General features: G+C 46.1%; 1 long non-coding RNA gene across 1 annotated transcript in view; it reads left to right on the top strand.

Annotated features, from left to right (window-relative positions):
- The window catches only part of LOC149127273 (uncharacterized), a 141,801-nt gene extending 129,244 nt beyond the window's left edge, over nt 1-12,557 (top strand). The window contains exons 2-3 of the long non-coding RNA XR_016231435.1: nt 11,501-11,592; nt 12,111-12,557. This is a non-coding gene — a long non-coding RNA (uncharacterized LOC149127273). The remainder of the gene's footprint in view (nt 1-11,500; nt 11,593-12,110) is intronic.
- Nucleotides 12,558-27,990: the final 15,433 nt, after the last annotated feature.

Below are 27,990 nucleotides of genomic sequence, written 5' to 3'. Positions count from 1 at the left end.
ACGGTGCTCCTGGGAGAGCTAGCAGGAAGTGAGTACCCAGGAACTGGATTTTTCAGATGTGGAGGCCTGGGCCTGAGTGGGGAGGTGCTTGTCTGAGGCCTGAACTGATCGGGGGAAGAGAAGCATCCAGTAGTGGGGTACAGGGAGAACCTCAACATCTCGAACCAGAATCTCGAGGGTGTTTGGCGGGGGCGTGAATCGGTTGCTTTTTCTTGATCCCCTACCCACCCTCTCTTCTGGGGGCTCGGCTCCTGCAGAGGCCCTGGTTGGCAGAGCAGTGAAATCCCACGCTGCTTTGGTCTTGAGTTTCCTTTCCCACTCAGCACCCCCCCCCCCTTTTTATTGATTTTTTTTTTTTTGACAGGCAGAGTGGACAGTGAGAGAGAGAGAGAGACAGAGAGAAAGGTCTTCCTTTGCCGTTGGTTCACCCTTCAATGGGTTGAGGCCGGCGCACAGTGCTGATCCGATGGCAGGAGCCAGGTACTTTTCCTGGTCTCCCATGGGGTGCAGGGCCCAAGTGCTTGGGCCATCCTCCACTGCACTCCCTGGCCACAGCAGAGAGCTGGCCTGGAAGAGGGGCAACCGGGACAGAATCCGGCGCCCCGACCGGGACTAGAACCCTGTGTGCCGGCGCCGCAAGGTGGAGGATTAGCCTGGTGAGCCGTGGCGCCGGCCGCCCCTGCATCTGCTTGCAGGATTTCCCCCCATCCCTGGGCTCTCCCAGCGACGGGGTCTTCCCGACGCACGGGCCTGCGTTCCTACACGGAAAGACGGTTTACCTAACAGATGGGCTCTTTTGAATATTTATGCCTGTACACATCTGTTGCGGACTTGAAAGTTTAATAAGGCTTTTCATTCTCTGAAGCGCTGGTGATGCCTGTCTGTGGTGAGCTGACAGCCACCTGGGGTCAGTTCCTCCGTGGTGACTCTGGGCCGTGGGGGTTCAGCTCAGGTCACCCCATTTGGCAAGCAGCCCTTCCTCTCCACCCCCTCACCCCTTTCTTTCCCCATGTCACAGGTGGGAGTGGCCAAGGGCCAGGGCCAGCCGTGGGTGCTAACCCAGGGGATCAGTTGAATATCTGTACAAAGAGGAAAATAGAAAAAGTGATTTGCAAAGGGAAAAATGCTTCCTTGTATTCTGTCCTTCCCTGGTCTCAGTGAAAATGGAGCCATCTGGCCCTGCCTAAGTCTCTGCCTCCACAGCACCCTGGGGCTCCCGGGGGAGTCTGGATGGGTGTGTAGAGAGGGTGCTTGTTTAATAACACTCAGAGTTTAGGGTGATGAGTGTTTGTCTGAGTGCTTCTAGCTTTGCTGTGGTTTGGATGTGGTTTGGCCCCCACGGGTTCCATGCTGGAGGTGTGATCCTTGAGGTGGCGATATTGAGATGATGGAATCTACAAGGAGTGGGGTCCAATGAAAGGCAGTTAGCTCGTGGGAGCCTCGTTCTCGCGAGAACTTAATGCTGGTCTCGCCCAGTGAGTTCTCACAAGTGACTTGTGGAAGAGCAAGACTGTGATACTGTGTGAAATCTCTGCCCTCATTCCACTTTCAGCCACTAGTTCTAGCATCCCTTGATGCTTTTGGCCTGAAGTAATTGTTACTATGGTGATTAGCACATGGTTAATGGCTCATGGCATGACTCCTTCTAATGCAAGGAAAAGTGTTCCTTCTCCCTACACATTTATTCATTTAAAAATTGATATTTGTGTATAGATTTATGGGCTTCTATTATGCCAATGGCTACAATCTGTTACTATCATGATTTATTTTGGTGCTTTAATATTTCCAGATTTGGCCCGTGGGAGCCCACCCAAATTGGCTCCTCTCCCCTTTTGATGTGTCTCTCTCATTCTTTGTGCACTTGTTTACTTCTTGGCAGCAAGATGGAACAAGATGTTCCTGGATCATCTCCTTTCCCTGCCCTAGCTCTGGAATCAACTATGGAGACTTAAGTTTAGAAGCTAAGATTTGGGTGCTAAAGGTTCTCATTGCTTCTGGGATGTGACTGCTTTCAGGCTGTATCAATGGCCAGGGCTAGGAGATGATAAGTGGTATAACATGACATACAGGAATTGACATCCGTGCTTCATGTACGACAGGTACAGTCTATTGCTGTGTACTGCAACCTTGAGTTCACATCTATGTTTCCAGTTCCAATTCAACATCCTGGGTTACCGTGTAGTTTTTCTCTCTTTGTACCTCCCCTTTCAAGTGTGAGAAACCTGGCTCCTATGATGTCATTCTGCTTGATGTGGTCAATTTTTTGCCCTCCGACTCCTGCACCCCTGGGGTGTGATCCTGACACCAGCCTGTGGCTGCCTCCTCCAGAGATCCTACCTCACTTGGGCTTGATAGTACTTTGATGAAGGCTAGAGAAAAGTCACAAGAGGAGCAGGTACAGAGAAGAAATATGCAAGAAAGCTAATAAATATGTTTTTAAAAGGGGAGAGGAAAGGAAAGGGAGGAGGAGAGCTGTAAGAACTTTGTGACTTGCTTTTTTATACTCAAAATGAAGACATTTGGCTTTGTGTTAAGTTCAATATCATTTAATCCTCTGAGGCACTAATGTGTCATATTTTCTTAGTATTCTAGTGAGCAGAACGGCCTATGGATTGGTCTGCCTGAGGCTGACCTTGGCCTAGTAGGACCTAAACCTAAGTAGGAATTGTATGGTCCATATTCCGACTCAGTGTCAGAAAATATTCTCCAATTACAGCTGCTCCGTGATGGGACGGTCCTGGTTGCAAAGACGTGAGTTCTGTGGAAATAGATGAAGTCACTGGAGTGGCAGTGAGAGGGAATCTTGCACTGGGGGAGAAGTTGGTTTAAATGCCCATAGAGGCCGGCGCCGCGGCTCACTAGGCTAATCCTCCGCCTAGCGGCGCCGGCACACCGGGTTCTAGTCCCGGTCGGGGCGCCGGATTCTGTCCCGGTTGCCCCTCTTCCAGGCCAGCCCTCTGCTGTGGCCAGGGAGTGCAGTGGAGGATGGCCCAGGTGCTTGGGCCCTGCACCCCATGGGAGACCAGGAAAAGCACCTGGCTCCTGGCTCCTGCCATCGGATCAGCGCGGTGCGCCGGCCGCAGCGCGCTGGCCGCGGCGGCCATTGGAGGGTGAACCAACGGCAAAAGGAAGACCTTTCTCTCTGTCTCTCTCTCTCACTGTCCACTCTGCCTGTCAAAAAAAAAAAAAATGCCCATAGAGTTCTTTGCTGATTGTCGATAGTGGTCAAGGCCGGAGTGTGATCAGGCTTCCCGAGGAGAAGCGACTCCAAACTCTCCCATGGGCGGCTGAGGAGGAAGCAGGGCTGCAGAGGGAGTCAGCAGCAAGCAGGGACTCTGGGGGCTGCTTGCGGGTGCAGCATTGGAGCAGCGCAGGACAGAGCTGCCCCCATGTGCAGGACAGAGCTGCCCCCATATGCAAGAGTTGGATGTGGGCTTGCATGACAAATTTGCATCTCAAGATAAAACATAGTTCCAGACCAAGACAGCCCTCAGTTCCAGTGCCAACAATCCAATGTTGGCTTCAAAGGAGAAACTGAAAATGCTCCTCTTGGAGCAGGTTCTGGCCCTCCGCGTGCTTTTATTGTTCCCAAATGGACCACATACCGGGGAGACTATGTGATTGCCTAACGACTGTAACCTGTCAAATACAACAAGCAAAATCCTGAACGGGGCTCTTCTCAGGAGCAAATTCGAACATCAGATGTTTCTGGACTCTTACTGCTTCATTTTCTCAACCCCCACCCCAAGCGCATCAACCCAGAACGTTACCACGAAGAAGCTGGAGTTTTAACAGCTTTGCAGATGTTGGAACAGACTTAAGTCTTAAAATCCTACAGAATGCCAACAAACATGCCTTCAGCTGCCAAGGACCAGCAGCAGTTCAGGAAACATTGATGGAGTGCTTTTTTTGTGTTAGCTCTGAACTATACAACTAAGCACGGTGTTGGTGATCCCATTTCACAGGTGAGAAAACTGAGGCAGAGTCATAAACAATAAGAACTAGCAGTGCCAGGCTTTATGTTCCCTCTCTGGGAGTTACATGGTTGCCTCATTGCTGGGGAAGGATGGAGTAGGGTTTACCCACCTTCTCCTAAGGGAACATAAATGACAGCTTTCATGACTGTGTGTGTGTGAGTGAGTGTGAATGAGTGTGTGTGTGTCTCTGTGTGTGTGTGTATGAAGCTGCCATAAATCAGAACCATTTTGGCTTGGCGATGGAATCCTCTTGACACCCTGTCTCTGAGAGCTGCTTGAACGTGTTCATGACAGCCTGGGTGCTGGCGAGCTGGTTTACAATACTGTAGACGTGGATGTGTTGTGTGTATAGTTTTCAGTGTGACGCATTTGTACTTAGGGTGTACTTGTTGTAGGTGGCACCCATTTTCCTCACGGTAGATCCTGAAGAACAGGCTGTTCCACTGGTGCTTGGAATAATAGTGGCTGTTTACTGAGAAATTTCTCCATGCTGGGTGCGCACACATTATCTCGTTAAAACTTCACAACAGCAGAGTGAGGAGAGTTTGTGGCGGAAACACAGACTCTCACGTGTACCACCCTAAGCTCCGGGACTGGAAAGCAGCAGAGCCAGATCTGAGAAGCTGATGTAGCTGCTGCCCACTCTGCCACACTGCCCCTCATGGAGCGCCGCTCCCAAAGCCAGGTTGCTGAATACTGGGGGGCTGTGCCAACGTGTGGCCGTGGGACACATGGGTGCCCAAAGAAGTAGATTCTAAAAAAAAAAAAAAGAGTTAAAAAAAAATGCTACCAGGGAGGTTTTTCATGTGTCCTTTCTAAAGGGCAGAGTTCAGATTTGTGGTGTTGGAATATTCATGAAGTGCTGCAGGAGAAAAGTTTCCCCGTGATAGAGATTAACTCAAGGCGAGGACTCCTCTGAACTAAGGTGTCATCCAAATAGCCACACGACCCACTGGGGGTGTCACAGATTCACATCTTAGAATGATAATGAATGACTTAGAAGATGGCAGTGCCCATTTCTGACAGCTCTCCAACCACCTGTCCATCTATCCATCCGTCTATCCCTCCATCCATCCATTTCTGATCTTCTATTTGTGTAACCCCCATTAGAGCCTAAAGAGGTACACGTACGAAAATCAGTTCAGACCAAACCAAACCTGTGAGTGGCACTGGATCCAGTTGAGGAGAGATGGATGCATGGGAGACGAGATAAATCACAGGGCAAGGATGGGACCAATCAAATGTCACAGGTGTGAGCCAGGTAGTGGGTGTTTCGTGGGGACCCAGGAGATGGAGGTTTGAGGGTGTGCTGTGGCTGCTCTGGCTATGTGGTTGCCTTCAGGGACTCTCGTGGCATCCATGAGACTGTCAGGAGCCCAAATAATTGTAGTCTTGATACAGGCGGAGCTGAAAAATTGAATGTACAGTTTGCCCGTTGCTGAGATACAATTTGGATCTCTTTAGCTCTGAGGAAACAAGATGCCACCTTTAATCCTATATACCACTGTGATGGTCCCATAGGATTAAAAGAAGAGGATACAAACAGAGATACATTCGAGCAAGCAAAGACTGTTAACTCTTCACCCCCCCCCCCCCCATTCACTGCTAAAACATAATGAGGGCTTGTGTGTCGGTCCAAGGCCAGAAAACCCAGCTATAACAACCAGCTCTCTGGCATCGGCTCCCCTGGATTTTATGACCTCAAGGGCTGCCTGGTTGACAGTAGGGGACCCAGACTGAGGGGGGCCTTGAATGTAGGTGCAGACATACGTGACGTAATTAGGCAGCCTTTATGAGGGAAGCATGGAGAAGTCATTAGGGCTGCTGTTAACAAAGGGAAACTTCCTGCTCCTGCCTTCCTATTAAAGAGCTGCTTTTCAACTGTGTTGCGCTTCTTTGATCGCCGAAGGCCCCTGATGGTTTGCTCACATCCTGTCATGATATTTAATGACACCTCTCATGTGCACCGGGAGCACGGCCCAACTTAGCGTCGTCGGGGGAAAGGCATTGGAACATGGCAAGTTTTTGATGTGGTTCCTTGCCCGGCAAGGTTAGTGAGGCAGCTCTGCAGGCGCCAGGGAGAGCCCTGATTCGGCTTGGCAGTGAAATTGGCTGAAAGGAATGATCGAGAGACCCCAGTATTGCCAAGTTCCGTGACAGAGGCTTTGTTTATTATGGGGTCTGCAGCATCAGCTGGTACCCTGCTCAGGGGAGGAAGAAAGAATTTGGTCTTGGATGGTCTTCTTTCAAAAGGCTGGGGAATGTTTCAGAGATGGGAATCTTCACCCAGTGTGTGGTCCCCTATGAGCAGACACACGCACAGCTGCTAAAAGGGAGATTAATAGGCCCTCGGGACCCAACCAGCCCATACCAGATCTATGAACCCTATAAAGTTCCTGGAAGGCAGAGTTTCCCTGTCCAACAACCTCCGGAGACGAGGAACGCACCACCGTGACAGCCCAGCCCACTGCGGCTGCTGTGATGCACTGAAATCTCCATTCCACATCGTGGCCTCTTGCAACTTGTAATATGGGCCACAGGCCTGTGATTGGCAGTTCCCTAGAACCGGACTTTTCTTTGTCAGAGTTCTTAAAAAGCTCAGACACCTGCCAGGTGTCCCCCTCATTTCCAGGCTTAGCACATTATTTCTGCTACTGTTCCTCCCACGCCCTGGTTTCTCCATCCACAAACCTGGTGGTCCTTCTTGAATAGCCAGGCAGGGCAGCTTCACCACTCTGGTTCTCTAAATGCAGATGAAGTGTGCCCTGGCCACTCTGGTGTATGCTAAACCCTTGACTCCGAAATAGGGCAATGATCTCAGCCTGAGAAGCCGGTACTTTGGGCTTCCTGAGAAATTCCAGGATGAATCCAAGTTCCTATCCCAGGTGTTGACATGTATGGATATTTCTTTTCTTTCCTGGCTATTTGGGTTAAAAGCATGTCAAGGGCTTACTGCTAGGGTGCCTCTTTGGTGATTTCATCTGGAGGACAGTCTAACTGCCCTGCATATGGCTGCACAGTGGATTGGAGCAAACTCTTCCCAGCTATCTCTTGGTGGTGGTGCCTCCCAATCCACTCCCTTCTTTCCATCTGCACTGTGACCACCTGGCCTAAGTCCTGACACTTCTCTTGATTTATAGCCTGGGCCCCCTAATGATCTCCCTATACTCATGCCTGTCCTTTCCAGTGTGTTCTCTATACAACCCTCAGAGCACATTTTTTTTTTTTAAACACAAATTTGTAAAGACATTTCAACAGCTCCCCATTGCATGTTTCTTAAACCCAGACATAGGGAAACTTTTAAAGATAAAGAAATCTTGTTGAAATAAGCACTCCTTTTGACTTTTTAGAACATGCATTTATTTGAAAGATAGAATGACAGAAGGAGGGGGAGAGAGAAAGAGAGAGAGAGAGAGAGAGAGAGAGAGAGAGAGATCTTCAACCCACTGGTTTGCTTCCCAGATGGCCGCAATGGCTGCGGTTGGGCCAGGCCGAAGCTGAGAGTCAAGAATTCCATCCCGATCTCCCACATGGGTGGCAGAGGTCCAAGTACTTGGACTATGTTCCCACAGCTTTCCAGGCACAATAGCAGAGAGCTGGGTCAGAAACAGCAGCTGGGACCTCAGTCAGTGCTCTGATGGGTCACCACAGGCAGCTTAACCCCCTGCACCACAACGACGGCCCAGAGAGTGAGTATTTTCAAAATAGCCCATTCTTGAGAGTGCTAGTGCCTTATCCAGGTGAAAAAAGGAAAGAAAAGGAACTTTGAAACTTTGAACACCGTACCTGATCCCGAAACAAAGGCTGATTCAGAGAGAACTCAAGAATCAGCTTTGTCTTCATTTTTTTTTTTTTTTTTTGACAAGCAGAGTTAGAGAGAGAGAGACAGAGACAGAGAGAAAGGTCTTCCTTCCGTTGGAACACTCCCCAAATGGCTGCTACGGCTGGCGTGCTGTGCCGATCTGAAGCCAGGAGTCTGATGCTTCTTCCTGGTCTCCCATGCGGATGCAGGGCCCAAGCACTCGGGCTATCCTCCACTGCCTTCCTGGGCCACAGCAGAGAGCTGGACTGGAAGAGGAGCAACCAGGACTAGAACACGGGGTGCTGGCGCTGCAGGTGGCATTTGTCTTTAAGCATAGATTTAACCTGCCTGTGTCCCCGCCCCAAAATCACAGGACAGAGAGTTGACTCAGATCACAGGAAGGCCTGTAGATGTCGTCTCTGGACTCTGAAGTCTCTATTAGGTTCTTGGGGCTGCCCTTACAAAGCACCACAAAACAGGTGGCTAAAACCAGCAGAAATTTGTTCTCTCATGGGTCTAGAAGCAAGGAGTCTGAAATCGAAGTGTCAGCAGGGCTGGTTCCTTTTGGAAGCTGTTGGAAAAACTGTCCATGGCTCTCTCCTGACTTCTGGTGTTTGTTGGAAATCCTTGGCATTCCTTGGCTTGTAGACATTTCAACTCAATCTCTGCCTCCCTTGTTGCATGGTTTCTCCTGTGTTGGTGCTGCTCTCTTCTTTCTCTTATAAAGACATCAGTCATTGGATTTAGGGCCTGCCCTAAATCCACATTGGTCTCATCTGGAGTCCCTGAACTTCATGATATCCATGAAGATATTAAAATAAGGTCACATTCACAGGCATCAGGGATTAGGACTTGGACTTATCTTTTTGGAGGAGGCAAGACTAGGAGGTGAGATCTGGATAGGCAAAATGATTTGCCCAAGATGCAAAGCTGCCTGTTGGTAAAATCAGAACCATAACAGACCTTTTGGCCTTCGACAAATGCTCTTTTCACTCAACTCTCGTCTCTCCAAAGAACAGACTGGCTTTTATGGTGGTGATTGCACACCTATCTCTTTTCTAAGAATCCCTTTTGTGTCTTAGGAGTTGACTGTTCAAGCTTCCACAACCCAGACCACATTAGTCAATCTAATTGACAGGATGATCAAACTGGTTTGTAAGATGATGTTTTTTTCTGTCTGGAAAAGAAGGTAAAGAATCACAAATCACACTTCTTGCTAAGCCGATTATGCTCTTAGCTCTCTGGCATAATTGTATTTGGTGCTGATCAGTGGCAGTCACTCAAGCTAATTAAAATGATCATTCCCTCCAACTTGGTTTTTGACCGCATCGGCTGGAAACATTTGGTGCTTCTAGCTGGACAGAGCCCTGTGGGTAGCAGCCAAGGTTAAAACGATCATTTGACTGCTGGTCCTTGCATGTGCTGTGCCCCAGCATACACCCTACATGGTGTTTACATGCAGTGCACATATCAGGGAGCCCACCTCGTTTTTTAATAAACTTCAAAGCCTTTCACAGGAAAAAGAAGGCAAATAGATCCACAACCATTTCCCTGTTTCTGTGGTGGGGGAGGCCTGTGGAGAGACTTGATATTTTACAAGCAGGTGAGCAGTGAAATCCACCTTTTAAAGATGTCATGCATTTTATAGGCTGCTTACTCTAGTCTTACTTTTCTTCTTCCTCATAAAAAATTAGAGATGATTAAACTAAAACGGAAGCCGGAAGTCATAATAAAATCAGAACTCAAACTCAGTGGTACTTACCCCAAATGTTGGTTGTGTATCCTTCACTGGCCGGGGTAGGATAGGGTTTGAGTGATTGCAAGTTTCTTCTACCTGCCTTTCACCCTTTCTTTTCTTGCTCAAAAGAGTTTTTAGATGATAGCTAACTGGATAGAAAACCCCCAGTAATCCATTACTAAACTATAAGGTTAAAGCTCATCATTACAGGACCATGTAATTGAACAACCCAAGAAGCAATTCCTTTCACAATGAGGATTTGCCAACCTTAGTTCATAAACTTGGTTCTCCGACCAGCACCCCTCGTGGCTGCAAATGGCTGCTGCAGCTCCGTGCACAGGACATGTGAGCATGGGGTTCTTCCATGGGGGAAGAACAATCTCTCTTCCTTGAGTCTTTGACTTTCTTCCTAAAATAAGAAACTTTTCCCAGAAGCTCCCATAAAACCTCCATTTCCTTTTCATTGGCAGATTTGAGTCACATTTGTACCCTAGGCCAATCCCTGGTAAGGAAACGAAGCTACCAGTTAGTTTAGCTAATCACGTTGTCCAGTAAGCAGCGGAAGATGGCTCAAGTGCTTGGGCTCCTGCCACCCATGTGGAAATTTGCAGGAAGCTCCTGGCTCCTGGCTCTGGCCTGGCCCAGCCCTGGTTGTTGTGGCCATCTGGGGAGTGAACCAGCTGATGGAAGATCTCTGTCTCTCCATGCCCTGTAACTCTGCCTTTCAAATGAACAAATCAGTCTTTAAGCACAGGCACTTGTACAACCATGCCCTTGTACCTAGAGGAGAGGGAAGTGGAGGGGGTATTATAGGCAATTTTGGTAAGGTTTGTTTTGGGACATGCATGGGCGTGGTTTTTGACTTTTGGCCTCTTCTTCATGTTGATCTTCCCGGTTGGACGAGATTCTGGGGATGGGACTCAAGACAGGTGCCCCCCCTTCTGGAGAACCTTCCACCAGGCAGACAAGGGAACTTCCACAGAGGGAGGGCAGCCAGGGGGTGGGAGAAGGGCAGGGAGACCTTGGTTATGAGATTGCTTTTTTGTTGTTCAAAGTACTCAGCATGTCAAAGCACTACACCTTGTAATACTGTTTTGAGCTTCCACACCATGAGTACTTCAGTGATTTGGCTCAATTTGGTGTCAGCTTTGTCACTGGCTGGCCTGCACGCTGAAGTAGGGGTAATGCCTTGTCCCTGGGAACTGTTCAGGCCCTGAATAAGTCCCTTCCCAATCATGAGGCTTGAGTTCCTTGTCTATAAAAGAGGGGAGCTTATCCTCAGCTTTGGATAAAGGCACTGGAAGTCTTTTGTATTGTGCAAGTATCTTCCTCCTCTGAAGCTTTGTGCTCTCTTGTTTGTGTTCTGTAATCTGTTTGGTTGGTTGATTGTTTGTTTGTTTATTTACTTATGGCAGTGAAAGTTCGGCCCCTTTACCGGGTGGTCAGGTTCAAAACCAACTCCCCCTGGACTCACTCTTCGTTAATATTCTTCCAGCACGATGAGTGGCTCTGGAGTCCTCTCCTGCATGGGATGCTTTAATGTGGCAGCTATGAAAGCAGCTCAGACCAAGCTTGATTAGCATAATAATGAAGCTTGCTCTGCTCAAAGGAGATAGCTGGAGTGGTCACAGAGCTTTCAACAAGTATGCTTTAGGACGCAAAAGAACAGGGTGGGAAGTGAGTGGTGGCCAATGGGAAATATGGGAAGGGGATGAGCCAGGGAGGGAACTGGCGAGATGGCTTGTCTGCTGTCCTTTTGCCTTGTTTCTAAAAGGTTTCATCTGCAGCTACTGTATTTCCATCACTAGTGGCCTGTTAGTAATGCGTAGGAATCTGACTTCATTTCCAGAAAAGTCTAATGTTGGCCTCTTTTCTGGCTGTAAAAGGAAATAAAACCCAGCCCATAGTAACACCAACCTCTTTCAGATGTTCGACAACCCCTGAAAACAGGCTGAGTAGGCTTTATTTGTCTTCCTTTTACAGGTGAAGTTTTATTGTTCCACCTACTCATGCATCAAAACATTCATCCACTCAGCTTCTGTGTTGCTCCAGAAATTATGGAAGGCTGTTTCCAGGTGAAATACTCCAAGTCTCAATATAAGGAAGAGGAAGAGTTCACATTTGAACTCGGATCTGCTGTCACCACCAACCCTCCCAACACACACACACAGACACACACAGTGATTCTCTGCAATCACTTAAAAGTCAAGGACAGTTGCATTTATTCTTGCAGTTAATTAATTGCCAAGAAATAGGTGGAGAGGGATTTTCGTGGCTGATGCACACGACTTGCTCCCAGTTGTTTTGGCAGCCGTGGGACCCTCACCTGAGCATGGAGTGTGCCTTCGTGGGGCCACTTAACTGGCCATTTGCTTGAGTTGGGGCAGTGTAATAACTTCAGTCTGCACACTGAAACTCATCACTGTTTTTTAAGAAACAGGCATCAGCTGTTCTCTCATTACACAGACATGGAAAGCAGCGGGAAGATGGAACCCACTGGCTCTCCACAGCCATGTAAAATCAAATGCTAAGTGCAGAAAATGTCTGGATAATTCAAGAAAAGCTCCTCAGGCCCCTCCTTCTCTTTCACCAGCACCTGCTTATAGAGCGAGAAGAAAGAAAATCTCTGTTACAACAAGAACTGAGGCTGCAGCTGGATTGACATGCTGTGCCAGGCCAGTGGCATAGTCACGTTAGAAGTGGCTCTTTGTGTAGGAAACTACCCTAATGGCCTCTGTGGTGTGGAAGATGAAGCCTCTGCACTCCCAGCGCTCAGGATGATTTGCAGAAAAGATGACGCTAAGGGAGATCAAAAACATTCTGCATAATAAAACTGAAAGAATACAGAAAAGTGGGTGGGAGGAGGGAACTGATAGGGAGACAGAAGCCTCTTGATGGGGCAGTGGGATGCTGAGAAGGTGAGGTGTCCAATGAGGGGGATCTTGGGCTGAGAATGGCCCAGGAGCTCAAGTTGTAAGCAGTGCGGTTTTGTGATATGACTCCCTCTGTATCCCATCCTTTAATAAAAGTCTATTTGTACTGTGCAACTGTTTTGATGTGGGTGGCATTTTGGGGTTCTGGCAGGAAAAGGCACGTTTGGGTTGGTACAGGACAGAGAGAAGTGTATGGCCAACAGAGAGGAGATGAGATAGTTTGAGAGATCACCAGGAACAGGAAATTGAGCAAGGGGTCATCATGAAGACCCCTGGAAACCAGCCAGAAATCTTCCAATGCGTGGGAGGGGACTTAAGTCAGGTTTCCTCCCAGATTTAAAGTCAATGGGGCTGTCAGAGAGACAAATATATTTGTTTCTGTTTTCTTGACATTTTGATAAAAGTCTGAGTGAGAATAATTGTTACTTTGGGCCTCTGCAGTATATTTTAAACTTTTTTTTTTTAATTTCTTATTGGAGAGAGGAAGACCAACAGAGAAAAATATCTCTTATCTGCTAGTTCACTCCCTAAATGCCTGCAACAGCCAGGCCTGGGGCAGGGTGAAGCTGGGAGCTAGGAACTCAATCCAGGTCTCCCATGTGGGTGGCAGAGACCCAAGAGCTTGAGCCATTATCTGCTACCTCCCAAGGTACACATTAACAGGAAACTGGATTGGAAGATGAGCTGGGACTTGAACCCAGGCAATCCTGGGATATGCACATCCCAACCAGTGGCTTAACTGCTAGGCCAAATGCCCAACTAGCTCCATATCTTTTTGCAGTTTGTGATCGATACAAAATCAGTTGTCCAAGATGCCACATCTATGTAGTTTTCTATAAGTACTTTGTGTTTATAAGCACTTTGTGTTACTTCACTTAATTTTTATGGCCGCTTTGGGAGAGAAGCTGAAAACACATCACCCTGGTAACAGTGCACTATTGCTGTTAACTTAGTTTGGCTCACAAAATGACTTGACTAGTTGCATATACAAATGTAGTACTCACTCCAATATCTGTAGGAAAGAAGATGTTAGCATTGCCAGGCTCTTGGTTGATGGAGGTGAGAGCTGGGAGTTGCAGCAATACAGCCATTTCTCTTCCAATTTCCTTTTAAGTTTTCCAGTTTCTCTTCCAGTTGCTTTTTAGGTTTTAAGCACAAACCGAGAAGGATTAGCACAGGTAACCCTATTGAAGCCGTGACCACATGTGATCCAGTCTCAGGGTTGTTGTCAACTAGCCCAGGAACCAAAGACAATTTTATAATATCCCCAGTTCTCATAATTTTTCAGATACCACAAATTGGATACAAAGCCCACAGCAATACTTCTAAGCATTTACCTTTCTATTTGATTAATTCTCTTACATTCCCTGGGCTCTCTGGAGTGACTTTGCTTTAACTTTCTGAAAAACCAGCCCCCTCAGGTCTGGCCTTGGTGTCTCTGTGCCTTCTATTCCTTGCTTTTCCCACTCCTGTCCCCAGTTTTGCTTCACAAAAGCTCCCCAGAACAAACCTAGGAAAGGCAGAGCCCTTGTGAAAAGGAAAGAAGAGGAAAAAACTTAGGGAAATTAGAATGTGATTTTGTGGCAGGGGAAGAGAAAGGCTCAGAGTACTAGAGGTGATTCTATCCCATTAAATCTATATAACCATTTCAGCGTTGTAATAAAGGAATGGTAAAAAAAAATGCTGCATTTACAAACATTCATGATTGTTGTTGTATATTAATTCAGTACTAAATGGTAAAGATTTATACAAATGATAGTACTTATTATTTATTTTTCAGAAAGAAACTGTTTTAATGGTTGTTCTCTTCTGGCTTTGCAAGTCCTAACTTGCTTTGCAAGTACTAACTGTTAAATAAAGACTGCTGGGGCAGGCATTTGACGAAGTGGTTAAGATCCTGCTTGGGGAGCCCACATCAAATTATTCTATTTCTTGCTAATGCACACCCAGGCATGCAGCAGGTGATGGCTCAAGTAGTTGGGTCTCTGCCACATACATGGGAGACCTGGTTTGAGTTCCTGGCTCCTGGCTTTGGCCTGTTCCCGCTCTAGCTATTGCAGGCATTTGGGGAGTGAGGAATCTCTGTCTGTCTGTCTTTGTTTCTATCTCTCTGCCTTTTTTTTTTTTTTTTTTAATGACTGCCTTTTTAACTTTGCCTGACACATGGATCTAGTTTAATTCTGATCCAGGGACCCAAAACTAAGCGCACTCCCCGACAGACACGACAGAAGACAAAAGACTTAAATCTAATTCCTTGGAAATATTGGTTCCAATACTGTTTCTATTCATCCTTTATGACTCAGGCTGTAGCTTGAAATGTGCAAGCATTTCATTTTCTTCCAGAATGTCTTCAAATAATTAAGGTTGGTTTGCTTCAAGATCAGCCTCATGGTATCCACAGGGATGATGATGGAATTTGGAGGGCAAAGGCAAGCCTGTCCTGTCCTGGAGCGTTCCATATTCTGAACTCAGGAGGAGATAACATTTTGAAGTCATTGTCACAGCTCCGAAGGACAGCTTAGGCATTTTGAGTGCTAAAAGATGACCCTGCTTGAGTATTAAGGGCACCAAAAGTAAGGATGCTCATGCTTCACTTTCTAGGAACAGAGCCCAGGTTTTTTAATGCCAGTTCTGGGAAGTAGGCACAAAGGGACACAATTGCCACTGGGTTGTGTAGATGGTCAGATCAAGGTGACAGGGGAGGGAATTTGGGTGGGGTTTTTGCCAGCTTTCTACACCTTCTCTCAAGGTGTCCAGAAGCCCATTGTATGTGTCTTATAGGCTTTGGGTTGGCTCCTATACCTCTGCTGTAGATAGGGGAGCTTGCCTGCCGCCCTCGTCCAGGTAAGGGGTATTCCAGTTATGCTGATGTTGGGGGGCTTCGTGTCTCGTAGTTTTTAATTTACTGAAGAACAAAGAGGAAAAACAATCCAGCATCATAAGTGAAGTCCAGTCTGGCTGTGTTTTTCTTATTTTCTATCTTGAGCTTTTTTCTCTTCTCTGCATGTAACCCAAAGCTCCTTTCCCCCCACTCTCTACCTCTCCTAAGTTATTTAAAGTCCAAGGGTTCTGGACACCTTCTCTGAGCCTCTAAGCCTCAGTAAGGGCAGGCAGGGATCACAGGGGCAGGTACTCACTGTCCTTCTTCCCGACAAGGTGGGGCAGGCTCTCTGTTCCAAAGCCTTAGAGCTGGGGCTGATAAGCAACCGTGTCAACTGCTTGCTGCCAGAATGGTCCCTGATCCTCCCTGGAGTGGACTGCCCGCACCTTGGGTGGGCAGCAGACAGAGGGGGCAAGGGAGGGAAAGACTTCTGGAGGAAAGACTGCACTAGTCAATTAATTAACATCCTACAGCCACAGAGAGGGGGAGAGAGTGAACTTGATATGCAAACATATGCAAAATCATATGCAGGTTATCCTGGGCTCAAAATGAAGAGGTCTGGCATTTTTCTTAAGTAGGAATTCAGTACTACTGAATCAAGAGAAAAAAGGAATTGGGAACATTAGGAGTTAAAGGGTTAGGTCCTTCATAATTCAAGTGTACTATAATACCAACCATTTACAGTTTGGTGAAAAGGCTCACTGTACCTACCTGTTCAGTTGTTTCACTCTGTTCTCTAGAAATTTCCATCTTGAGGGATCCGACTGACCTCCAGTCATTGCCAGTATATTCAGTGCACCTGACCACCATGCATTTTCATCTCTGGATGTGGCTAACACCTTTCCAGGGTACCAAACAGCCATGCAACATGTCATGGGGGTGTGGATTTCAGGGCTACACTTGAGTTTGAATCCTGACCCTTATCATGCTACATGATCTTGACAAGCCTCGGTTTTCTCTTCTGCAGAATGGAGATAGTAATGTCAAACCTATTGTAATTTTCATGACTGTTAAATAAGATCTTGTGTCTGAAGCACATAGCATGCTGCCAGGCAGACAGGGAGTGCTGATTATCACCCAAATCTGATGTAAATTTTAAGGCCCTATTTCAGTCCTCCTTCTTTCATGAACGTTTTCATTCCCACCACAGCTTGAAGTAATCTCTACCTTCTCTGCAGTGTTAACTATGCAACTGATCTGGAAATTAAAAATGCACTGCTTCCTGTCTAATCTTTTGTTTTCATCTGATTAATTAGCCTCGTGTTACTGTTTAGCTCTTCACATTCTTATTTCTTGTCTTCTTGACTTGACTTGAGATCTTTGAGGATGGAATCTATGTCTTAGGACTAAATCTTCACAACAAGTACTGGGTCATGTTCCTCTCCAAAGTTTGAGAATCAGAAACAAAACACATCACGAAGCCCTCAGAAGTGGCCACTTAGACCACACCCTGTGTCCTGTCCTTCAAGAGCTACTGCTCTGACGATAGGATGACCCCCACTTGTGCTCCTACTCTTACTTTCCACATTGAATTCTGTCCCTAGGAATACTTTTATTTTTAAAGCCCAATGTTAGCCCACAGTTTCAAGCAGAGGTTAATAGCAGTACGAACCAAAGTCTCAGAACTACAAAGGTGGAGTCTCTCTGTTGACAAGAGTGGTGTCAGGAAGAGGACTTTGCACTTAATTTTTTTTTTTTAAATTACTTTTATGTGAAAGGCAGAGGGGCGGAGACAAAGATCTCCTATCTGCAGGATCACTCCCCACGTGTTCATTAGCTGGGGCTGGGCCAGGTGGAAACCAGGAGTCTAGAACTCTATGTGGGTCCCACAAGTGGGTGGCAGGCTGCAAAGTACTTTAGCTATCACCTGCTCCCCCCGAGTCTACATTAGCAGGAATGGAAGCTGGAAAGCGGAGTGGAGACTTGAACCCCTGCAACTCTGATAGGGGATGCAGGCATCTTAACTACTGAGTCAGAACCTTCACACTGGCTCCTCTGGCCTTCTGAGGCCTTGTGGGAAGGAGCTACGGCTTAGCTGCCGGAGCCACACTCTACGTCCCAGGTGTGTGCGGGTTTCTGGGTTGGTGTCCTGACTTGCAGAATCCTGTTTTTTCCTTAAAGCGGATGATTTCAGTTGTAAAGATCAGAGTGCTATTTACTGTGCAAATCACCTTGATATGTTGTTTAGATCTTTGGATAAATCTTAGCTGATGAGAAGGTTTATGTGTAACTGTTCAGCGTTTTTAAGTATACACACACACACACACACACACACACACGATTCCTCTCTAGCCACACCATGTTAAATGGGGTTATTGTGTAGTTAAAGTGATAAAATCTAGATTTGGGAGAAATTTTATTGGAGAAAGCTTTTTATTTTCTGAATAAGTTCCAGCATAAGACCAGAAACTGAATAATTACGAGCATTTCATATTTCTCACAGAGTCGTTGTAAAAATGAATAAAATCTGCAAGAACTTATTTTTTATTTATTTATTTTTTTGGTAATCCTTGGTAGAAACAGCTAAATGCAAAAACAGATCTAGAAAATCCTGGGTTTTCCTTTTGAATGGCATTGTTAATACTAAATACTCCATGCACATTTGTTATATTTGCATATAAATATGGGTTTATCTGAGGATCCAGGTGTTCACAAGAATTCAGACCAAATGGCAGAGCCCTGTTGCTGAGCCTGGCTTCTTCTCTACCTTGTCCTTGCGTGCGCTGCAGTCTGTCCTCTGCTGGTCCAGTGGTTGGCACTGTCCTCTTCTCTTAGGCTGCTATCCAGCGGCTTATTTTCCTCTCTTCCTTTTGTTCTTTCTCTCCTGCTTCTCCCTTTCTGTCTCCTTTTTCTCCTTCTACCTCTCTCCCTTCTGCCTTTTTTTTCCCTCTGCCTTTCTAAATTACATACATCTTTTGGGACTAAACTTATTTATTTATTTATTTATTTGACAGGTAGAGTTATAGACAGTGAGAGAGAAAGACAGAAAGGTCTTCCTTCCGTTGGTCCACTCCCCAAATGGCTGCCATGGCCAGAGCTGTGCTGATCTGAAGCCAGGAGCCAGGTGCTTCCTCCTGGTCTCCCATGCGGGTGCAGGGCCCAAGCACTTGGGCCATCCTCCACTGCCTTCCCGGGCCACAGCAGAGAGCTGGACTGCAAGAGGAACAACCGGGACTAGAACCCGGCACCCATATGGGATGCAGGCACCGCAGGTGGAGGATTAACCAAGTGAGCCACGGTGCCAGCCCTGGGAATAAACTTCTGTAAGATAAAATTTTAGACATTACATTCCTATATTTTTCAATCTTGTTCATGTTCCTTCCCTTCTTCCCTCCCTCTTTCTCTCCTTCCTTCCTTCCAATATTTAACAGCTTCAATTCTGGAAGTATAATCAGATATCTATGGTCTTAGCTGTTAGCTTTGTCTAGAACAGAAACTTTGGTTCAAGCCTCCATCCCAGGTGCTGCTGGAAGTCTGGAGCTTACTTGGTATTTCTGCAGATTCTCGGGGGATGGGTTCTTGTGCTTGCCTCTCTGATTTCCTGTTCCTCCTTTGGTTCTGGCTCTCATACATGTCCTTTTGCCTTTATTCCTCTTTTATTTTCCACATCATCTTGAACATTCTGGGCACTCCTCATTCTTCTTTGCAAAGTTCCTCCAGGCCAATGATCTTGTAAATAGCAGATGTTACAAAGGCTTGGGTTCACCTTGCGCCTTTACAGACAATATTGTGCTAACCCTTACGTACCCCTTGGCCATTTCCATCACCAAACTTCTTTCCTCCGAAGTCCTGGACTCCCTCATTCAATTGAGCCTCCTGTTTCTCTCTCAACCTTTTTTCTCTTTTCATGTTCCCCTAGTCTCTTCCTTCATTACAAGAGAGCAGCCACCACTAAACTCCCCAAATCCTGCAACTACCTAGCTGAAATGTTACCTTCTCTTTGTCTAGAACCTTCACCAGAGACCATCTTCCAAAATCAAATATTTTGATAGCTTTTGTTTCTAAACCAAATCAAAGTTTTCTCTCTATGAGAAATTCTGTCTTCCCTCTAAGTTTCCTGGCTCAAAATATACCTTGCGTATAAAAAATTTTTTTTCTTCCTTCCTGTTATATCATCCCTATGAGACTCATGTCTGTGTTATATCTTTTTACTTTCTGTTGCTTTATGAAAATAAGGTGACATACAGTAAACTTCTCATATTAATGCAATTGGTATTGACCCTATTTGTGCATTATTGTGTTTTTCTCAAAAAAAAAAAAAAAGAAAACAAGTGAGCTGTCCCATATTTAACAGGACTCTACACCACTCAAAAAAATATTCCAAGATAAAACAATAAGCCAAAAACTCAGATTTCATAGCCTTTTTTGCTCACTTGTTGCCCTATATTTATGCCTCCTTAAGTGTGGAAGAGATTGTGTGGCAAAATAAAACAGTGTTATCTGAATATGAAGCCGTGGAGAGCACAGGGCATAGGGTACAGCAGCCCTTTCGTTGCTCATCAACTGGCTGTTTAGTTCATTTGAATTTATGATGGGTGAGCTCCAGGAGTCTTCTTCCTCTCTGGTCAGCCTGCCCACCCTCAGGTTCTCTCCTGTGGCCAGGGTCTTTGGGTCATCCAAGGTTAAGGCCTGCCAGATGTTCCTGGCTCTGTCCTGTTGGCTGCAGAGTCCAGCAAGTTGAGAGAAAGCATGAAGTCACTGATGGGAAAGAAAACTTCCTCCAGGCAGGCATTCTTTCATGAACGATGTGGGTTTACAGATGAGTCACAGCGGGTCAGGGACGAGGCCATACAAAAAGCTTTGGCATCATAGGAGCTTTGTCTATAGGAGGAGCTCACGCTCTGACCTATACTGAGAGCATTCATGCAGGAGCTACGCAGAGTAGGAATTCTGGGCATCTGTTGGGGTATTTGCATTCATCAAACGCTCTGATTTGTGTAACATCCTAACAAATTTCCTCTCCACTGGTAGTTACTGTGTAGAGTCCTAATTTTGCTTGATGTCCAGACTGGTTTCTCCCCCTAGGCTGTGTCTTGGTTTGCTGTAATTGGATGATGCCACACAACCCACTGCCATCGCCAGATTTCATTATGACTTGGCGTCTTCTGTATTAATTTCTCCACTTCGGGGCTGTTTCGAGGCAAGTGAAGCCAATTTCCTTTTCAATAGTGCAAATCTGGAGGCCCAATTTGAGCTGGGAGCTAAGTGGGTGCATTTGTGCAGCTCTGATTGACTGACAGTGTTCTCTTTGTTTGATCTGATTTTTTTAAAAACTGAGAGCGTGATCCTGAGAGGCAGCTGGCATTCACGGGAAGCCAGAGGACCCATCCTTGGAAAGCCCAGGAAAACAGTCGAGCAGCTGGTTTTCTTCAGAACGGTTTTTTCAAGTCAAGTTGTTGGGGAATGAGGGCACAGGGCAGCAGTTCTTAGTTAGTGCTGCTCCTCTGTGACTCCCACCCGAGCTGACCGAGGGTCCTCCTGGTCTGGCCATAGGAAGAATTTGGAATGAGTAGCATGTACAAATACGTGTAGAATAGCCGGCGCCGTGGCTCAATAGGCTAATCCTCCACCTTGCGGCGCCGGCACACCGGGTTCTAGTCCCGGTTGGGGCGCCGGATTCTGTCCCGGTTGCCCCTCTTCCAGGCCAGCTCTCTGCTATGGCCAGGGAGTGCAGTGGAGGATGGCCCAGGTGCTTGGGCCCTGCACCCCATGGGAGACCAGGAAAAGCACCTGGCTCTTGGCTCCTGCCAGGATCAGCGCGGTGCGCCGGCTGCAGCGGCGGCCATTGGAGGGTGAACCAACGGCAAAGGAAGACCTTTCTCTCTGTCTCTCTCTCTCTCACTGTCCACTCTGCCTGTCAAAAAAAAAAAAAAAAAAAAAAAAAAAAAAAAAAAAAAACCAAATACGTGTAGATTTACCAGATAAATACAGAATACCCAGTTAAATTTGAAATCGAAATAAACAATTTTTAGCATAAGTATGTCCCATGCAAAATTTTCCATATACTTCTAAGTATAAATATGTCCCTTGCAATTTCTAGTAAAAAGGACATCCTTTTACTAAAATGATACACATTATTTATCTGAAATTCAAATTTAACTGGGTGGCTCCTATTTTTATTTGTTACATCTGGCAACCCTAGATAAATGTGATATTAAAAGGTGGGTGCTGTGGTGGGCACTATAAAAAGACAAGAAGACGAAGGGGTTGAATTCAAACTCAAGGCAGGAAATTGTTGAAATGTATGATTAGCATAGAGTTGGTCCTTTATATATAAAGTCATACTAAAAATGATCCATAATGAAGGAGACGGGAGAGGGAATGGGAGGTGGGATGGGAATGGAGTAGGGGGAGTGGGAGAAAAAAAACACTGTATTTCTAAATTTGTATCTTTGTAAAAAAACATTCATCAAATAAAAAAAATCTCAAGGCAGGAAGGAGGGTCAAATAGATCTTTTGATAAAGAGGGAACACCAATGGAATGCTCATTTAATTGGCACAAAAATAAAAGAGAACAACATTATCTCATGACACGTGGCTATTTTAGGCTCCCTAGCAACAGGAAAATGGGGAAGAGTTAGTTTCTCGAAGATTCACGTTTCTCGTTAGACTTGGTGATGCCATGTAGCAGAAGCAGGTTAAGCTTTTCCAATGTGGCCGCACACAGACTAAGGGTTTGCACGTTGGAGTATGTCAGGCTCTCCTGGAGGGCTTGTTAAACCAACTGGTGAGCTGCACGCTGAGTGTCTGACTCACTAGGTCTGGTAGGGACCAGACACGTTTCCAGCTGAGACTGATGCCATGGTAGTGGGGACCACGCTTTGGGTATCACTACTTTTAACCTGTGCTGTCTGATAGGGTGACCACTACTGCATGGAACATGATTGGGCAGAACTGAGATGTGTTGTAAGCGTACATGTATGCCAGATTTTGAAGACTTAGTGCTAAAAAAGAACATGTATCATACCAGTAATTTAAAAATTGTGACTGCATGTCAAAACAATAATGTGTATGGGGTTCAATAAAGCATATTAGAATTAATTTTACCTCCTTAAAATGCAGCTAGTAGATGATGTAAAATTACATGTGTGACTCATATTTATAATTTAGCTGGATGTGATATAACTAGGCTCATATTATGTTTGTATTAGATGGCATTGTTTGAAGCCATAATCTGGATTTAGGCATCCATGGATTAATGAGAGGGAGAGAGGCAAGAATGTCTTAGGATTTCGTGAGTTCTTGAGTTTAGCTTTCCTTCCAAGGATTACTAAATTCTCTCACCTGGTTGAGTCATCTGGAACTCTTAAAATGTTCCAGTGTTCTGGTGCTTGGTGCAAGTAGGATTTGGGGTGATGGTAGTGGCAGGAGGGCAGGCTGGGGTACAGAGATGGCCGGCCGTCACTCTGATCAGGAGGTTTCTCTCTGTCTACAGAGGGGAGCCGGCCACGATAAGGAAGGGGACTGTTTCTGCTCTGAGGACTGCCTCCTTGCCCTGTTTTGGCTGTTTGCCAGATTGGGGAGAGGCCAGCGATGTGGAATCTGTGAATACCCAGGGATGCACAGGCTCTAAGAGGGCCCCTTTCCTCCCTTTCTTCTCCACAGTCAAAACTCAGCAAGAAGCCTGAGTCCGGGTCTGGGTTCTACAGCTAATAAGGACATGTAGAACTTGGATGAGGTTAGAAAGAAAGCCCCAGAGAAGTTGAAAGCATCAGAAAATTGAATTTCCGACAGAAGGCTGACCTTGGACAATTTCTTCTGGAGAAGAAAAACCTTCAAGTATCTGAAAGGCTACTTTACAGAAGGATGTGGATAACTGTTCTGCCACCATCCAGAATAAAACTGGTGGGACAACATGGAAATAGCTGCGTGGGGGATTTGGTTTTCAGGCAAAGAAGACTTTCCTGACATTGTAAGTGGTTTTATTAAAGCCTTTAAGAAGGATTTCTGTTACTGTCGAGCCAATCCTTTCTTGCATATGGCTTGCCTTGGCTGAAGTGATATTCCTGGGGGATCTTAATTACCCAGATGGGGAAATCAGAAATTGTGCCCTGAGGTGCTGGGGGGAAGGGGGCCAGAAGGCATAATGTACCTAATTCCTGATCCCCAACCTGTGTGATCTCCCCTACTGCAATTGGTTTTAGTTGCCTATGTTTCAAATTTAAAACACTCTATAGCAGAGAAAGAAGTTAGTAAAAGATTTGAAGTAGTGGTGGGCAGGAACTGAGAGCCATTGTTAAATTTTCAGGAAGTTTCTGAACTGGTTGATGTCATGTTGGTGGCCACGGTAGGAATATTGACACCATGGAAATGGACAAACAACACAATTCAGAGCCCCCTGCCCATCTTTCTGCTTGGGAGCCAGTTGTTAAACATTAGCTTGCCACAGCGTTAGGCAGCAGAGCCCCTGTTTGCTGGGGTGGCATGCCCTGGGGTCACCCCTGGTTTCAGCTGTGGATGTAGCAGTCAGTTCTACCGAACATGGACTGCAAGGCCCTTCCCCACGATCCTCTTTTCCTATTCAGGGCTTCTCCTGAAGCCATGATGTTTGCCTGGCTCTTACACAGGGCAGCCTGGAAGTACTGGGGTAGTCAATGCTTCCAAGTGTCAGCCTCCACAAATGGGGGCTGGAAGCCAAGGACAGATGCCTCCGATGCGCATCCCTGGAGAGGACACTCTGCATTTCATTCTGCACGATTCCTTCATAGGCCCTCAGTAGGGCTGAGCCCCACTTTCTCACCCTTATTGGATTTTACTCCTTTTCTTCTTCCTCTCCCTTCACTCCTGATTGTTGCATCTGTATCCTTGCACTGGGCTTCACTTTTGAGGGAACTCAGACTAAGACAGGTAGCTCAGAGAGCCCAGGTGATGGCTTCAAAACCAGGTGGGGGGTAATAAATGATGCCCAAAGGCATCTGAAGAGCTAGTTTGTTGCTTTCTTTGTGCTGCAGAAATGTTACTGCTCACCCCCCACATTAGGCGTTACTGGCAGGTGCTTTGCCACTGTCCCTGGGACATGCATGCATCTGCTTTTGACAAATACTCTCTAGAGCCTTTAGCCTCTGATTAAAGCCTGAAGTGAAACCAGTGTGACTTGTTGGTGGGCCTAGATAACACGTTTTCTTTCTAGCTGTAAGAGGCATTGAAGAGTAAGTGTTTTCATAATGTATTTCTCTGCAAAAAACTGCGTAAACATAGTGGCATCAAACAACTGTTTTATTTGCTCAGGATTGTGATTAGCAGGTTGGGGTGGGATTAGGTGGGTGGTTCTTTCCCCATGTTTTGCCTGGGACCATTCATGTGGCTGCATCATCTGGCCACTCTGCTGGGCCTGGGTACTCTGGAGTGGCCTCACTTATGGGTCTGGTGGCTGGACTGGCTAGCTGGGCTTCTCTCTGCATGGCCGTTCACCCTCAGGGAGACCAGCTTAGATTTCCTTACATGACAGCACAACATTCCGAGAGTGTGATAGTAGAAGTGCCCAAACATTACTTGTGCTGGAACAAATGGACTGTAACTCCAGTGGGAGGAGCAGCAAAGTCGTACCACAAAGGGAAAGGCACACAGGGAGAAGAGGACCACTGGGGTCATTTTGCTAACAATGTGACGCAGCAGCATCTGACTTCCTCAGTGGGAGATGGGACCACACAATGGGAGGAATTCCCCAGATACAGGAAAGGCGCTCAGAAGCGCTGGGTGGGGCAGCAGATTGACAGGTGTTTGCTATGCTTGGCTTTTTCCTGAGCTGGGTGACTACATCTCCCACTCATTCCCCAGGCCCCTCCTGGGCTACCCGCCTCCTATGAGGATTCTGTCCTGGCTCCAGTCTCATTGGTGCATGGCCAACAGAGGGCCAGGTCTGGCTTTGTGACCAAAGTGACCCTGAGTAGAGGCATCACAGAGCCTGAACAAGACTGAAGGCTGATTATGAGCTCTTACTAAGGTGCTATCAGGAAGAAAAGCACTGATCTGTTGAACGCACAGTGTTTATCAACCCTTAGCCATTCAAAAGAGTTTAAAAACTGACCATATGTTCTTAGAACCTCATCAAGACCTAAACCAAAGGCCGATCTCGCCTGAAGGACTGTTTCCTCAGACAGTATGAGGATCAGAGAATAGGCAGGGAAGTGGGGAAAAGGACCCAGTGTTTCCTGGGGACAGGGCCATGGCAGGCACTACACTGAGCCCTGGCTCATGTTTGTGTTTGCTGTGTCATCACTTCAGCCTCTGAGATGGGGAAACTGAGGCTCGGAAAATTTGCACAACTTGACCAAGGTCATATGACTAACAGATACCAACTGACAGAGTGATTCAGGTTCACGTTTGACTCAAAAACCTATGTGTTCAGTACCTGCTCTGTTTTCTATCCCGATATAAAGTGTTGGGGTCGGCCAAAGATTTCTTTAAAGCAGTGAAATCCTATGTGGTGCTTGTGTTCTGGCATCAGAATACCCTGGACTTGGAAATCTGTTTCTGCTTCTGGGATTTTAACTTCCTATACCCTCAGTTTCCACTTCTGCAAATTGGGATAACAGCAATAGTTCTTCATAATGTTCTTATGCATTTGGCATAGTACCCATAGCTAGGAAGGTGTAGTAATGTCAATTATTATTATTATTATTATTATTAATAGCTGTTAGCAGTTAGTTTTTACTGGCAAATATGTTTTACATTCTCTCTATGCTGTTTATTCCAATTGAAAAAAATACTATAGATTTACTTCTTGGGTTAAGTGAAAGGGCTACTCTTGTCAATAAGGAAATCAATTACAGCAATTGATGGAGCTACTGCATAGATAATCTGATTTGGTTATTAGTATTTAGATTTTTGTTGAAATGAATTGTGAGGGAAAAAAAAAACCCAAAAGCACATTTCAGCTGTTTAATGATATGTTTAGTAGAGCTGTGCTAATGACTGAATTGGATTAATTATGGGACCCTTCAATGGCACTGTTTAATAGTAAATTTGCAGTTATCACTTTAGATAAGTCTATGGTTATGAATGCACTGAGTTTCAAGTTTATCTGTAGCAGAGTGAGAGATGGAACAGGTTGTGTCTGCAGAGGTGCATTCCAGAGAAGCATCTTTCAGGATGGGGGTGTTTATTGCATTAAAAGTGCAAAGAAGGAAGGAGGGACAATGCATCCCTGATTAACATTTATTTCCACATTTGTAAACTCACACAAGGCTTTGTGTGAAATGTCCTGTGTAATTGCAATTGCCGAAATCCACTTAATTCTTTCTGGGTTTCAGGTGCCATGCTAAGTACTTGACATGTATTCTCTTACTTATTTCTTGCATGAAATCCACACCAGTTGAGCCTGTTGGTTTACTCATTCCTACGCACAAAGAAATCATGCCCCAGAGGCTGAGTCACTTGCTCAGTCACATGGTGTGTGAAGTGATAGGTTGGAGATAAATCCAGAGGGCTAATTTCAGAGGTCTCATTCTTAGCCTAACCCAAACTTGTAAATGAAAGCCCTTTGGTTGGCAATGAGATTCCTGTGGGCTCAGGCAGAGGCAGAGGTGTTCGGAGGGTGTTGAGCAGAGTTTAGTGGCTGAGCTGCAAAGTAGTCCCTGGCTTCCTTGCTCTCCTTTTTTTAAAGATTTATTTATTTATTCATTATTTGAAAGAGTTATGAAGTGAGAGATAAAGGAAGAGGGAGAGAGAGGAGAGAGAGAGAGAGAGAGAGAGTCAGAGAGAAAGAAAGATATCTTCCATCCACTTGTTTGCTCCCCAGATAGCGACAACTCCCAGGGCTGGGCCAGGCTGAAGCCAGGAGCTTCTTCCAGCTGTGCCACATGAGTGCTGGGACTCAAACTCTTTGGGTCATCTTCTGCTGCTTTTCCAGGCCATGAGCAGGGAGCTGGACCAAAACTGGAGTATTTGGGACACAAACTGTTGCCCATATGGGATGCCAGAGTGACAGGCAGTGGCTTGACCCGCTGCACTGCAATACCAGCCCCTTCCTTGCTCTTCAGAGTGAAGGACAAGAAGCCAAACTCTCCTGCTGGGTATGAACAAGGAGGCTTGCAGTCTGAGAGCTGCTGGCTGCCCTTCCATGACTGGAGGGCAGCTGGCCTCGAGCTGAAGCCATTGCTTCAGATGGTAGAGTGGAGAGATGGGAAGTTCTGGGTCTTTCATGACAACGCTCGATGGGTGTAGGGGTTTCCACTGCTTCTGGACTTTGTCTAATAGAACTGATTTTCTTACTGACTGCGATAGGGACACCTCATTGCCTCCCCAGTATAATTTTTTTCTTTCTCTTTAACTCACCAAACTCCATCATATTCATGATTATAACTGCCAGTCAAAACCCTGTGTTTTTCAATCTGTTGCCACATAGTACTGGCCAGTAGATGTACACAGCATTCCCTGTTGGGCATTTTTTGGAAAGTCGTGCTTTTTCTGATACAATCGCTATCTCTTCTTCCTTTTTGATGTCTAAAGCACTGGTGGCTGGAGCTGGAGCAGCCATCCTGATTGCATGAGGACAAAACAAACAAACAAGCAAAAAACAAAACAAAACAAAACCTGCAGAGACCTGGAGGGCCTCACTTTCTTGAGATGTAAGAGAAAATAAAAGTCTAACATGTTTGAGCTAATGTTTCCCTGTTTTTTTGGTATCTGCATATAGATGTAATTCCTAACTGAGAAAT

This window comes from Oryctolagus cuniculus, chromosome 3 (assembly GCF_051225735.1).
Source record: "Oryctolagus cuniculus isolate XC-2025 breed Fujian yellow rabbit chromosome 3, ASM5122573v1, whole genome shotgun sequence".
NCBI lineage: Eukaryota > Metazoa > Chordata > Mammalia > Lagomorpha > Leporidae > Oryctolagus > Oryctolagus cuniculus.
Note: the sequence above shows the minus strand (reverse complement) of the source record. Positions and strands in the feature narration are given on the sequence as shown.